Here is a 16,228-nt window from a genome sequence, read left to right on the forward strand (position 1 = left end):
TTGAATCAAATCAGCAACCAATGATTGATCTTTATCAGATTCCTTGTTGTTTGACCTAAAACATAATAAAGAGAAAACATGTGAACAAATGTATTTAAATATTTCATTTAAGCAAATTACTTGACCTGTTAACTAACCTGAAATGCTTCAGTCTGTTACTCATTTCATTTTCAGTATCATATATGTACAGTTGTGCAAACTTTGGCTTTGATCCATGTTCTGGTAATAAACTTCCAATACGATGATAGTTCTGTCCATTAAGAATAAATTGTGGTGGAGCAGAACCATTGTTCATTGAAGCATCTATCTTACCACCAATTAAAGTAAATGAGAACATGCTATTGTATATTCTTACATTTTGTAAAAATAATTGACTTCTATGATCTACACCATTTAACAAACCTTCAAGAAGATTAGGTGGTTTTTTTAATAGTGGAATTTGCACTTTTCCCTTTTAACAACAGAATGAGAATTTAACTTTCTTTGATGTGTTACATTTTTCTACTCTTTCTTCATACCAAAGTTGAGCTTTATAGAATTGGCATTCCAAGCAAGGTTCTCCAATATTGAGTAGTTCTAAACATCAACATAAAGCATTAGCTTGAAATGCATATTTTATCTCTGAAATTATGTACAATTGTGTGTCACATTACCTTGTAACTCCCCTTTGCAATGCAATTCGTTAGTAACTGGACTACTTGCACTATCTCCTTCAATATTAGTAAAATGAGAAGTAAGTAATCATTTAAAAAATTTATTTATTGACGTTGTAACATCCCTAAGAAATATTACTTAAAATAAAAAATATAATAAATAAATTAACTCAAAAGTCGTCGAAATAATAATCACAACGCGGTAAAAATTTAAATTTTATTAAATAGCATGCCAAAACTCATAACATAAACATCAGAGTGTTACAAGTTTCCAAAAGTCCATATTCATAATAAAATATAATAAATACACGAGGGAAAAACCCTAGCTCTAATCCCCAAAGCTAGCCCTCACTCCGTCGGCTGGATATCATCAGCTCCACCTGTGTCAACATCTGCTCCCGTGTAACGAATCACATGATCATCGCCATACACAAACACACAAACAAGAAAGGGTGAGCTACGAAAATAAGATAACAAGTATATAAAATACAAGATAACATCATATACCCATCTTATTAATTCTTGGCCAAGACCTTAAACCCCCAAGGCTTTGTAGCCTTCAAATCACACAACAAGTTAACCTTGGACTCGGGAAAATGATGCTCACACGAACCTCCCCCTCGTGGTCCTGCCTCTACGAACCTCCCCGCTCGTAGTCCTGCCCAACGAACCTCCCAACTTGTAGTCCTGCTCTACGGACCTGCCCACCCGTAGTCCAACACATGTGATCCACCAGCCTCGTACCTCCCCACACGTGGAATCTCTCAACGTGAGCACGGAACATACGAACCTACCTATCTCGTATCCCCACGTGAGAGTAACTGGATATGAACCTCCCCGTTCATATCATCACATGTCATCCACCATCCATGAACCTACCCGCTCATGGCACAGCATCTCCCGATCCAAGCAAGCATCATTGTTAATTAAAACAACACACCAGAAGCAAAGAACATCAACTTTTTCGCCTGGCTCGGCCCATACGCCGCCAGGCAAAACTGTTCTAGACCGCCTGGCGGTACCCACTCACCGCCAGGCGCCAGCGTTGTGCCAGTGCCCCTGTTTCCTCGTCACCGCCTGGCGGAGCTCGACGTGCCGCCATGCGCACCTCAGTACAGTGCGCTCTCCTGTTAAATCCATCGCCTGGCGGGTATCAGTGTACCGCCAGGCACCATACCAGAACAACACTTTTCTGGTTTATGACACCCCCGTTAATCCAGTTTAGCATATAACCCACTTACAAAGTTCACGTGAGAACCCCAATATCAAACCCCCGCATAGGTGAATCTACAACTATCATATGTAACCAAATACTTGTGCTTTACCCCGATCAATCCACTCATTTAAGTCCTCTTTAATTTAACAAGAGCTTTAAACATAAAATCACAACTTCATACACCCTAGGAAACTGTTAGCATTACAATTACCTTTTATCACGCCCTTAAATATACCACATACTCTTGTTAACTTCCCGGTCTCGTACTTCTCTCATGCCCAATTCATATGCTTCTTCCCTCTTTTTGCCTTCTTCCATCCTCCCTTCTTCCTTAACTAACATACTAAGACCTAGAGTTTCCTAATCCCAACTCTTGCTCACATTTTCACCTATTCGATCTACAATCCATCCTACATTTCCTTTATACTTCTCTCATGTTTTATTCTCCATCAGACGCACTCCAGATCTCTCAACACCACTCTGATAAAACACTTCGCCTGGCGGCCAATTATCCACCGCTAGGCGGTGCATCAGATCATGGGTACCATACCCAGATTTCTGCACCCGTGCTCAAGACAAAAATTTCAGAATTTGATTCCGCTTTCACTTCTAACAACGCGCCATCAGTTTAACATAACTTATTAGACCCATTCTCAATCATACCACTCATTGTACCCTATTAGATTTCCAGACACATCATTATATACTCAATTCAATAACCATCGAATTCCTTCCTTTCACTCACGATTCCTCTCTTCTCTACCCCAATGACAATTTAACTCGTGCCAACATCAAGAATATCTGGGTCTTTTAAAACCTCGCAATTATAGCAGTTAATGGCCATCAACACAAAGCAACATACAACACAGTTCAATCAAACAGTGTCAGTACAACATATATCGCCTGGCGGCTCAATCTCACCGCCAGGCAGTTCATAGCGGAAACAACATTTTTAGGTCAAACTGCCGCCAGGCGGTTTCTGGGCGAGAACCCAAAATTTTCGTGAAAACAACATCAGACAGAGAGGAAATTCATACATTTACGCATGGCAGTACAAAATTAATCGATCACGAATATAAACACAATAAGCAACTCCCCTAACCTGGATTTCCAGCTCTTCACTCGAATCCTTGATGATTTCACTAACCCGACCTTCGTCGAGTCTTCTCTTGCACTCTCACACTACCTTCCACCCTCAATTCTCTCCACTGTTCGTGCCTAACCACAAAAACGTCGCTGCCCAGTTCACTCTCAGTTTCCAGCTCTCTCTCTTTCTCTCTCTCTCACAGTTATATCCCTTTAAGTGCCCCCTTCCCACTATAAATCAAAAATGATTTTTCAGATGCCAAATGACTAGACAACTACCCTTGGCATAAAACTTTCAACCATTCGAATACCTCCCTCTGCAGCTAGGGTTTCCTATGCCTCTCCAATGCCATGCAAAAATAAAAGTAATCCAAAAATGAAACCTCTATTTTGGTTCTTAGCAAGACTCGAACCCACCATCAATCAATTACCAAGTTAAGAGTGCAACCAATTCAACCAATTCACCTTTATGATAACTCATACAGATTTAACAATTTACCATCACGTCACGCATTCAATATGTAACCAAAAATGCATAATTAAAATAACACACAATTGGCATACAATGAGGACTTGAACCCAAGTCCTCTCACATAACCAAAGTACTCTCAACCATTTGAGCTAGTACTTTTCCACGTCATAGTTCCACACATTAATTACTTTAAATGTTCCTATTACCTGTCCTAATTAAATAACTATTTAATTTTCCTGGGTCTTACATTACACCCACCTTTAAAGATTTTCGTCCTCGAAAATAAGACTTACCAAGAAATAAGTGTGGGTAAGACTGCCTCATGCGATCCTCCATCTCCCAGGTCATCTCCTGAGTAGTCTCATCCCACAACAATTTCACGGTCCTGATTTCCTTCTGTCAACACTCAATTCGTCCGGGCAAATAAGGTTGTTTTAAAAATAAAATATATATAAAAAATATAAAAATATATAAAATAAAATAACAATAATAATAAAATAAAAAAAATAACAATAAAAAATAAAAAATAATAAAGTAAATAATATATATATATATATATATATATATATTCAAAAATAAGTGTTACATAAAAAAGATAAAAAATAATAAAGTTAAAAAAAATAATAATAAAATTTTTTAATTTATGTTTTTTTAAGCGTTAAAGTAAAATAATCTTTTGTTTTTTTATATATATATAATTAAAAATATATTTTCGTTTTTTTTATTAATTAATAAAATTCAGAAATTAAAAGTTAAAATTTGAAAATGAAAACGATTTTTTTAGTAGGATTGGAGGGAACGGTTTCTGATCACGTCATGCACAAAACCTCTATTCAGTTTTTGGAAGGAAAAGAAAGGAAAAAAGGAAAAAGTTTTATGGGGGAAAAAGGGGATTTTATTTTTATTGGTTTTTTGGGGGAATCCAGGAAGGGACTTCTTCTCGTGCTACTCTTATCGTCTTGTCCATAATCCGCTAATCCTATATTCGCCTCTTCCAACCCTCGGTGGCATTGTTCTTGATTGTCGTCATTCATCATTTTTGTCATTGGAGTTCATGATCTAAGTCTATTTCCAATACAAGGTTAGCCTACAAGGTTCATTTTCATTCTCCAATATTTGTCGGTGTTATGAATACTACTTGATATTTGTTCAGGTTTTTCATTGATGTTTTACCACTACTTTTACCATTTAAGTTTTTGGATTTTGTTCTCGGTTTTTATTTGTTTAATTACGTTGATGTTTTGTGTCTGGAGATGAGTTACGTGATGTTTCATTTGGCTTAGTAGTGTGTGTTGGTTTTAGATGGATTCATCTTAAGGGTATTTTGAGGTTAGTTGAGATTTTTATGGAGAATAGATGTGTTAATCTTGTTTGAACCCTTTTTTCAGTAAGAGTGTACCACTTTTGGCTGGGTCTTTTAACTTGGTTTATGAAAATTATTTGAACCCCTTTTTTGGCTTTCAACTTGTTCTAAGAATGTTGATTGATTTGACATTTTTTTTTTAAAAGTGTATACTACATTCAGCATGGTCCAATTCATGATCCAATTTGACTACAATGTGCGGGACCTACTTTCTTTTTAATCATTTTGGAATCGTGAGTAAAATATGCTTATATTAAACTTGGAATCATGCGTGAGTTGTTGTAGTGTTTTTAACTTTAAAACCTTATTTGCTTTATGTTCATATGTCCATTTAGTATTTTTATTAAGTGTATGTGATAGAATGGTGTCATTAATGCGTACACCCCTTGTATCTTAAACTTAACAGATTCTTTTCTTCATGCACCACCATAAATAATTCGTACACCCCTGTATTTTAAATTTGGCAGATTCATCTTTTCTTCACGCACCTCCATAATTAACTCACGCACCCCTGTTTGTTTAATTAAGTTTAGCGTATTTAAGTTTCTCTTTACGCACCTCCATATTTCAGTTTATGCACCCCTGTTTTTAATATTGAATTTTGTTTATTTATTTGCTTCATGCACTCCCCAATGTAATAACCCCACACCCCTTACATTAAGTTTTAGTTTACTTTACGTATATGCGTTTTCACTAAGCACACACCCATTTCCTTTATTTTTCTTCTTAGATATAATGTGTTTACTTTACTTTATACACCCCGCGCTTTACTTTATGCACCCCGCGTTTTTCTTTATGTATCACATTTCCGCGTTTTTTTTAAGTAAATTTCACATTTTAATCACGTCATTTTTTAAAAAATAATAAAAATATTTTAAATTGAAATAAAAATTAAAATAATTTTCAAAAAAATAAGAATAAATAAAAATTTAAAATTATTTTCTTTATTCTTTGTTTTGGTGTCTAATCGGCCGCTCGCGTCGTACGACACTTTCTTTTAAAATGTAAAAATATAAAAATTATTTTAGTGTCTAATTGATCGTTCGCGTCACATGACACTTCTTTTAAAAATATAAAAATACAAAAATTATTTTGGTGTCTAATCGGTCGCTCGGGTTGTACGACACTTTAAAAATGCAAAAATATTAAAAATGTTTTTGGTGTCTAATTGACCGTTCGCGTCACAGGACACTCTTTTTCTTATTAATAAATAAGTTATAAAGAGGTGTTTGATGTCTAATCGACCGCTCGCGTCGCACGACATTTCTTTTTAATATGTCAAAAGACAACTTTCAAAAATTAAATCATTTAATCGAACAATTTTATCAAGAACTACGTAGCCCTGATTTCTCATTTTTGATGAGAATACGTAGGACCAAGGTTAATCCTTGTCGGGTCCTTTTCACTCAAAAATATATTTGTTCAATTTATGTTCTTACTTTTGGGAAAAATAAATATTTAAAAAAAACACATCTCTTTTGCAAATTTAATTAAAGGTACCGCCTTTGGGTGGGCGCGGTAGGTGCTAATACCTTTCCTACGCGTAACCGACTCCCGGACCCTAAATTTGGTTCTCGTGGACTTTATGTTATTTTTATGGTTTTCCATAGTTTTCCAGAATAAACTATGATGGCGACTTCAAATGTCTATTTTCCAAATGAATTTATTTTAGTTCGTCATCCGGTCGCGATTTAGGTTGCGACACCTTCCCTCGTAGCTGTTTCACTTGTGAGTCTAGAATTCGCACTGGTCTGGTGCTCACCATCAAATCCTCCCGAATCTGAATGTCATCTGACTCCAGAACGTGCGATGGGTCTGCAATGTATTTCCTCAACTGGGAAACGTGAAATACATTATGCAGATTCGCCAGGTGCGGTGGCAAAGCGATCTCATAAGCCGCAGCGCCAATTCTCCTTAAGATCTGGAAAGGCCCAACAAACCTCGGAGTTAACTTCCTTTATTTGATGGCCCTCCCAATGCCCGTCGTCGGGGTCACTCTGAGGAATACATGATCCCCAGCTTCAAATTCTAACGGTTGCCTCCTCTTGTCGGCATATGACTTCTGCCTACTCTGCGTGGCTCTCATTCTCTCCTGAATTCCTCTAACCTTCTCAGAAGTCTGCTGTAAAAACTCGGGACCCGACACCAATGATTCCCCGTCCTGGTTCTAACATAATGGCGTCCTACACCGCCGCCCATACAATGCTTCATATGGAGCCATACCAATGCTGGTGTGATAACTGTTGTTGTTTGTGAACTCCACTAATGGAAGCATCTCACTTCAACTACCCATATGATCCAGCACACAAGCTCTCAAAAGATCCTCCAATGACTGGATGGTACGCTCCGACTGCCCATCAGTCTACGGATGGTATGCAGAACTCATCCTCAACTGAGTCCCTAACGCTGCCTGTAAAGACTGCCAAAAGTGAGATGTGAATCTTGAGTCTCTATCTGACACTATACTGGCAGGCACACCCTACAACCTGACCACTTTCCGCACGTATAACTCAGCCAATCTGTCCAATGACCACTTATGATTAATAGCAAGGAAATGAGCACATTTCGTCAACCTGTCCACTATTACCCAGATTGAGTCGTGCCCCTTCGCAGACCTCGGCAAATGAGTTACGAAGTCCATGGCAATACTATCCCATTTCCACTGAGGGATATCCAACGACTCAAGTGTACCCCTTGGTCGTTGGTGCTCAATCTTGGCCTTCTGACATACCAAGCACGATGCCACGAAGTCATCAATGTCGGCCTTCATTCCATTCCACCAGAAGGACTGTTTCAAATCCTGATACATCTTAGTCATACCTGGGTGTATGCTAAGACGGCTTTTATGGCCCTCCTCCATGATCTGTTTCCTCAGTCTCCAATTCCCAGGCACACAGACTCTATCTCTGAACCTGAGGATACCATCTGTCCCAATCATGTAATCTTTCCCCTTCTCAGTCCCTATCCAACTCACAAATTGTTGTAACTCAGCATCATCCTTCTGTTGATCACGGATAGTTCCCAATACGTCACTAGTCAGTGTAAGAACACCGCATCTGATGGAATCCTCACTCAGCTATATACCCAAGTTCATATCCCTGAGCTTCTCAATTAACTCCAACTCCTTCACCATCATAGCTGAGATGTGCATCCTTTTCCGACTCAAGGCGTCCGCCACAACATTAGCTTTACCAGGGTGGTAAAGCAACTCGAAATCATAATCCTTGAGATACTCCATCCAGCGCCACTGCCTCATATTTAACTCATTCTGATCGAACAAATATTTCAGGCTTTTATGATCACTAAAAACCTGAAATTGGGAGCCATACAAATAGTGTCTCCATGTTTTAAGGGCAAACACTACAACAGCCAACTCCAAGTCGTGGGTAGGGTAATTTTTCTCGTGCACCTTTAACTGTCTAGAAGCGTAGGCTACCAGCCTCTTCTCCTGCATTAGTACACAACCCAAACCCTGATAGGATGCATCGTAGTATACCTCAAACACCTTACCGGTATCTGGAATAATTAGGATCGAAGCTGTAGTCAACCTCCTTTTCATCTCCTCGAAGCATTCCTCACATTTATCAGTCCATGAGAAGGATTGATCCTTCCTAGTGAGTTGAGTTAATGGACTCACCATTTTAGAAAACCCTTCCACAAACCTCCTGTAGTACCCAGCCAACCCTAGGAAGCTTCTGACTTCCGTTATAGTTTGAGGTCTCTCCCATTTCAACACTGTCTCAATCTTGCTCGGGTCCACTGCTATACCATGCGAAGAAATTACATGCCCCAGAAATTGCACCTCGTCCAACCAGAATTCACATTTGGACAGTTTACCGTATAACCAATGTTCTCTCAACACCTCCAGCACAATTCTCAAATGGCCCTCATGCTCCTCCTTATTCCGAGAGTAGATGAGGATATCATCTATAAATACCACCACAAATTTATCCAGATAGGGCCTGAAAATGCGGTTCATAGAATCCATGAAAACAGCCGGAGCGTTGGTTACTCCAAAGGCCATCACGACATATTCGTAATGTCCATATCTCGATCTAAAGGCTGTCTTCTGGACGTCCTCTGGCTTGACTAAGATCTGATGATCGCCAGACCTCAAGTCAATCTTGGAGAATACTCCTGCCCCTCTGAGCTGATCGAGCAAATCATCAATTCTCGGCAATAGGTATTTGTTCTTTATCGTCAATTTATTCAACTGTCGATAATCGACGCACAGCCGAGAGCTACCGTCTTTCTTCTTTATTAGTAACACCGGGGCTCCCCACGGTGAAGCACTGGGTCGGATGAATCTCTTCTCTAGCAAGTCTTTTATCTGTTTCTTCAATTCTGCTAGTTCTGCTGGTGCCATTCTGTACGGAGCTGCCAACACTGGACCCGCTCCAGGGATTAGATCAATTGAGAAATCTATATCCCGGCTGGGTGGTAACTCAGGTATCTCATCTGGGAATACGTCGGCGTATTCATCCACCACCGGTATTCTGCTGATCTGCTCCTTGGTGCTCATCTTTTTCTCTTGGGCTACTATCACAAAACAAGTAGATCCTTGCTTCATCTCTTTCACTGCCTCTCCAGACGTCACCAACTTTATCCCCTTTGTTTCTGGAAACACAATCCTGCGCCGTCCACAATCAAGTACCACATGGTTGATAGACAACCAGTCCATTCCCAGAATGACCTCCAATCCCTCCAAGGGCAAGCAAACTAGATTCACCTTGAAGCGTCTGCCTTCTACCTCCATCAAGCATCTGCCCTCTACCTCCATCAAGCATCCAACACAGGCTAGATTTGTTGAAACCTGTCCAGATGCTGGTGTCGAGACCATCAACTCGCATCCCAGATCACGAGTAGACAATCCCAATCTCTCCACACAGTCATGGGATATGAAGGAGTGTGAAGCTCCTGAGTCAAACAATACCAACACGGTGTTACCAAAAAGAAAACAGTGGTCCAAAATCAAGTTACCTGACCGGGTGGCCTCAGTACTAGTCATGGCGAAAACCCGACTTGCTGCTCTCGGCCGATCAGAAAAAGATGGTGGAGTCCGTGCTACTGGAGTAGTCTTCCTATTAGGACATCTGTTGGTGAAATGTCCCGGCTGATCGTAGGCATAGCACTTGCGAGTGCTCATACTGCCGCCTTCGCTGTTGGCAGGTCTAGTACAATCCCTCCGTAAGTGTTCCCCCCACAGTTATAACAAACGTCAGCTCACTCCCCAGTTTTCTCAAAAGCATCAAAACGTTTGTTCTGATACCAAATGTAACATTCCTAAGGAATATTACTTAAAATAAAAAATATAATAAATAAATTAACTCAAAAGTCGTCGAAATAATAAACACACCGCGGTAAAAATTTAAATTTTATTAAATAGCACGCCAAAACTTATAATATAAACATCAGAGTGTTACAAGTTTCCAAAAGTCCATATTCATAATAAAATATAATAAATACATGAGGGAAAAATCCTAGCTCTAATCCCCAAAGCTAGCCCTCACTCCGTCGGTTGGATATCATCAGCTCCACCTATGTCAACATCTGCTCCCGTGTAACGAATCACACGATCATCGCTATACACAAACACACAAACAAGAAAGGGTGAGCTGCGAAAATAAGATAATAGGTATATAAAATACAAGATAACATCATATACCTATCTTCTTAATTCTACTTAATTCTTGGCCAAGACCTTAAACCCCCAAGGCTTTGTAGCCTTCAAATCACACAACAGGTTAGCCTTGGACTCGGGAACATGATGCTCACACGAACCTGCCCGCTCGTGGTCCTACCTCTACGAACCTCCCCGCTCGTAGTCCTGCCCTACGAACCTCCCAACTCGTAGTCCTGCTCTACGGACATGCCCGCCCGTAGTCCAACACATGTGATCCACCAGCCTCGTACCTCCCCGCACGTGGCATCTCTCAACGTGAGCACGGAACATACGAACCTACCTCGCTCGTATCCCCACGTGAGAGTAACTGGATATGAACCTCCCGGCTCATATCATCACATGTCATCCACCATCAATGAACCTACCCGCTCATGGCACAGCATCTCCCGATCCAAGCAAGCATCATTGTTAATTAAAACAACACACCAAGCAAAGAACAACAACTTTTCCGCCTGGCTCGGCCCACACGCCGCCAGGCGAAACTGTTCCAGATCGCCTGGCGGTACCCACTCACCGCCAGGCGCCAGCGTTGTGCCAGTGCCCCTGTTTCCTCGTCACCGCCTGGCGGAGCTCGACGTGCCGCCATGCGCACCTCAGTACTGTGCGCTCTCCTGTTAAATCCATCGCTTGACGGGTATCAATGTACCGCCAGGCACCATACCAGAACAACACTTTTCTGGTTTATGACGCCCCCGTTAATCCAGAACATCAAGAACATCTGGGTCTTTTAAAACCTCGCAATTATAACAGTTAATGGCCATCAACACGAAACAACATACAACACAATTCAATCAAACAGTGTCAGTACAACATATATCACCTGGCGGCTCAATCTCACTGCCAGGCAGTTCATAGCAGAAACAACATTTTTAAGTCAAACTGATGTGCCGCCTGGCGGCACCTTTATGCCCGCCAGGCGGTTTCTGGGCGAGAACCCAGAATTTTTGTGAAAACAGCATCAGACAGAGAGGAAATTCATACATTTACACATGGCTCTTCACTCGCTAACCTGGATTTCTCGCTCTTCACTCGAATCCTTGATGATTTCACTAACCCGACCTTCCCCGAGTCTTCTCTTGCACTCTCACACTACCTTCCACCCTCAATTCTCTTCATTGTTCGTGCCTAACCACAAAAACGTCACTGCCCAGTTCACTCTCAGTTTCCAGCTCTCTCTCTCACAATTATATCCCTTTAAGTGCCCCCTTCCCACTATAAATCAAAAATGAGTTTTCAGATGCCAAATGACTAGACAACTACCCTTGGCATAAAACTTTCAACCATTTGAATACCTCCCTCTGCAGCTAGGGTTTCCTATGCCTCTCCAATGCCATGAGAAAATAAAAGTAATCCAAAAATGAAACCTCTATTTTGGTTCTTAGCAAGACTCGAACCCACCACCAATCAATTACCAAGTTAAGAGTGCAACCAATTCAACCAATTCACCTTTATGATAACTTATACAGATTTAACAATTTACCATCACGTCACGCATTCAATATGTAACCAAAAATGCATAATTAAAATAACAACAATTGGCATACAGAGGACTTGAACCCAAGTCCTCTCACATAACCAAAGTACTCTCAACCATTTGAGCTAATACTTTTCCACGTCATAGTTCCACACATTAATTACTTTAAATGTTCCTATTACGTGTCCTAATTAAATAACTATTTAATTTTCTCGGGTCTTACAAACATCAATAAGTTAGGAATTAAATATCTGAATTACCTTCATGTGTTATTGTTGTTGAATCATCATTTGTTGTGTCTGAACAATGTTGTTCTGTTGTTGTTTCGTCATCAAGAGTGAATCTGTTTTGAAGTGATTATATGACTTGAAAAGGATATTTTTCAACTTCATTGTTAGAGACAGAATATGAATCATTTACAACTTCAGATGTGCCACCTATGCAAAATAATTGTTAAAATAATTACATTACATTCATTGGCATTGTGAGTATGAACATTTGTATATATGAATAAGAACCTACTTATTTGCACTGCAATTATAACTATTTTGTCCATAATTTCTCTAACTGTTATTGCTAACAACTGTACTCATTAAAAAACATTGATAGAAATTTAAAATTCGCCATCTTCATCCAATTACAATAGGTATATAAGAAATTAAGATGAATGTAGAAATTTACCGAAAGGAGTATTGTATGTTACAGTAGAAACTGTAGATTGTGAAGTCATTAAGTTTATTTGGATTGGATCTTCAACTAAAGCAATGAAAGAATTTGATATATTATTTTCAGGCATTGCATTGAAATGAAGCTTTGTTTATAATTTCTTAAAATGATATTGAATTAATAATATTGAAAAACCAAGAAAGATAACTTACCAATTGTTGACTGAAATATTGAATTGATATTGTGAAGGTTGTTGTTGTTGTTCTGAAGATCTGAAAAAGGATTATTGTGGAAGCATTGAATGTAAAACAATAGACAACAATACTTTAGTCATTTATGTAAGAACAATGTGTAAAGAAATAGGTTAAAAAAAGAATACTTACTAAGATCCAACTCTTGTAATGGCTTCCTTTGGATAGTGTTCTGAAATAATTTCTCAGATTGAGTTCTTTTATCTGTCATTACAACAACAAAGATATTTGATTATGCATTTGTGTTGTCAAGTTAAAATCCAAATGAACATTGTCAAATATAATTATAAAAAGAAAACAAATACTTTGAGAAGAATGGTTGGCAAATTTAGTTTTTTTTCTTGCATTCTCTTCTTTGAAATCTGCAACATCCAAAAACATATAAACATAGAAAAGTAGAATTTGTAAATAAATGTTTGATGAAGACATTCGGAAGTCAAATGATTTAAGTGAGATGTTAGAAACTTACATGAATGTTGATTACTTCTTGCATTCAACCTTTGTTGTAGCACCAAATCCCTTCAGTACCTTGCATTTTTACAATCGTTTTCCTCCATTTCAGAAAAAAAAAATATGGAATACTTTCAAAGGTGACAATGGAAGAAGCAAAAACAAAGATAAGTTGACTCAGTGGATGCAAAAGTGTTTTCTGTTTTATTACTATATTGGTGAATGTCTTTCTTAAACTTTTTTTGGGAGATTGTACCTCTAATCACCATTGTGGAAAGAAAAATATTTGTAATTGTGATAGGAAGCACTTGTAAGACTACAAAAAGTTTTTAGCAGTAGACAAAGATTAAAACTAGAAAGAGCATGCAGTGCTGAGTGGTAATAGATCAGAATCATTCATATATATAGCAGCTCTTTCATAGTTGATTTGTTCTTGCAACTAACAAAACATTTGCTTTTTATGTAGGTACAACAACACGTCTTTTTTATGCAGTACTATATATAGTACAACAAAGAGGACAATTTCATAGCAAGTATCTGCAATTTTTATTTCATTATGTCTGGAAATGATAACATACAATCAATGTCTGCACATCCTAAACCAACATACATCCATACATAAAGATTAAAAAGATAATGTAGACTACCAAAACATAAATCGCAAATGAAGTTGAATAATTACATTAAAAGAAGTTCAATTAATATTGCTTTTTTGTTAATATAACAATGAAATATATAATAATTATATATAACAAACCAAAATCCATCCTCCTACTTTTAATCTGTGAATATCATCATGCATATTTTATTTAAATTATAAAAGGAAATCATTATATTTTTTAATAACATACTATAATATGTCTCACTTTAACTCAATGTTTAATTAAAGTTTGACAATAAACTTTTTATTGGCGTTCATAGAAATTGAGAGAATCTTCAAAGAAATTTCATTAATAACAAAATAGAACTATACATATGCATTGCTGAAAATATAAAAACTTGTAGGTTGACAACTACATAAGTAGCAGACATAAAAACAAAACTATTTATACTCGGCAGTTCCAAATAACACTATAAAACAAACTGTAAATTAAAGATTACAATATGTCAGCACTTTGACATTCTGATTGCTTTTCATCTGGTCAACTTCAAACACCAAGTCAATAGTTTGATCAAATCCATGAGCAGTACAAAATTCCTTCCAGCCACTTCCAATTTTGTTAGACTTCTTTAGATGATTTCTCAAGAGTAGTTTGCACTTCACTATTTTGCGCGGTCCATAAAGAAAAATGTTTTTAAATCTTCCTTGACGAAAATAACTGCCAAAATCAGCGGGCAAATCCTAACACATTTAATAAAATTAAAAAATTAAATATAAACTAATAATCAATTTAAGATATGGATTCAATGTTTTAAAAGAATTAGAAGACATAAATATAAATATCAAATAAACATCCACCGAGTAACTGAAATGAATCTCACCATATGGCTAGCATGGCATTGGTTTGGATTCAGAAATATGCAAAAATGCAACTTCGGTCCATTGAAAAGTGGTTCATCTACTTCAAGTCTTTTAAGAAAACGTCCAATAGACAAAGGTTTGCATTTACTTGGAAAACCAATGATTTGGAAGCAAGAATGACTGACATATCCAAAATAAATAGTGTGGTTATTGTGTAGTTGATAAAGGTCCCTTAAATCAGTCCATCCTCCAATTAGCATTGGTTTCTGTAAATTCTTGTTATAAGTGACGACATGTCTATTGCCTTCAACATTTGTTAAAGTCCATTGACGATCAAGATCTTGATCATAAAGAATGGCGAATACACGATCCACAAACCCAACAGCCTCCAAAGATACAATTTTTTTAACAACAACATAGATTAGTTAAAGACAAAATGAGGATATCATTTGAAATCCGTGACACAAATAAGAAGAGTAGAAGAATTTTTGTAAAAGAAAAAATGTATGGAAATATTTACCAAAGACGTACCTCGTCCTGAAGGTGAATAATAGAGAACTAGTACCTACTCATTCTATTAATAACTTCTTCTTCATTGAAGTTGTATTCCATTTGCTTGAACTTTCAAAATGATAGTAGAAATAGAGTTGGAAGAATGAAGAATATGATTGAACTTATCTTTAAGTGCGATGTTGATGGTAGAATGGAGATGAATATTTATAGAAGATAAATCCCACATTAAAAGACAGGGCGATTACAATTAGATTTGCAAACAATAATGTAATTATTACTGTCTTGGGAAAACGGGCAGACGTTATTAAAGATTTTTTAAATATCATAATATCATAATATCATAATATAATATAATATATAATAAAATTTAGATATTTATATATAATATAAAATATCGGTGATACAATAAAGTAACAACATACATTAGATTTATATATATATATATATATATATATATATATATATATATATAGTTAATATATAATATTTGATTCGAATTTTTTGAAATATTAAATTTTACTTATATATATATATAAATTTTTTTTGAAATATTAAAGTTAGTAACCATTAAAAAGAGAAATAATTCAAATTTGTGTATGACAGCCAATTCTGTTATCAGAACTTAAAATCTGTCAACATTTAATTGGTTTGCTAGATATATATTATTTATGAAAAGGAATGTAAATAAGAAATGACCATTTATAAATTCGTTTTTTTTTTTAAAAAGATATATGTCATTTATGGAAATAAATATAAATAATAAATTGAAATTTCTAAATTCCTTTTTCACAAAAGTTATTTGATTATGACTTTCATGAATTTATGCTACAAAATAAGATCAATTTTGATAAGTTTTGATGTAGCTGGCAGTCATGTTTGTTGACAAAACTTGAAAAATGTCAACAATATTTTACAAACCAGCGGATGAAATAAATATAA

Source organism: Vigna unguiculata, chromosome 3, assembly GCF_037176805.1.
Source record: "Vigna unguiculata cultivar grain cowpea cultivar isolate G323 ecotype 2 chromosome 3, ASM3717680v1, whole genome shotgun sequence".
Lineage (NCBI taxonomy): Eukaryota > Viridiplantae > Streptophyta > Magnoliopsida > Fabales > Fabaceae > Vigna > Vigna unguiculata.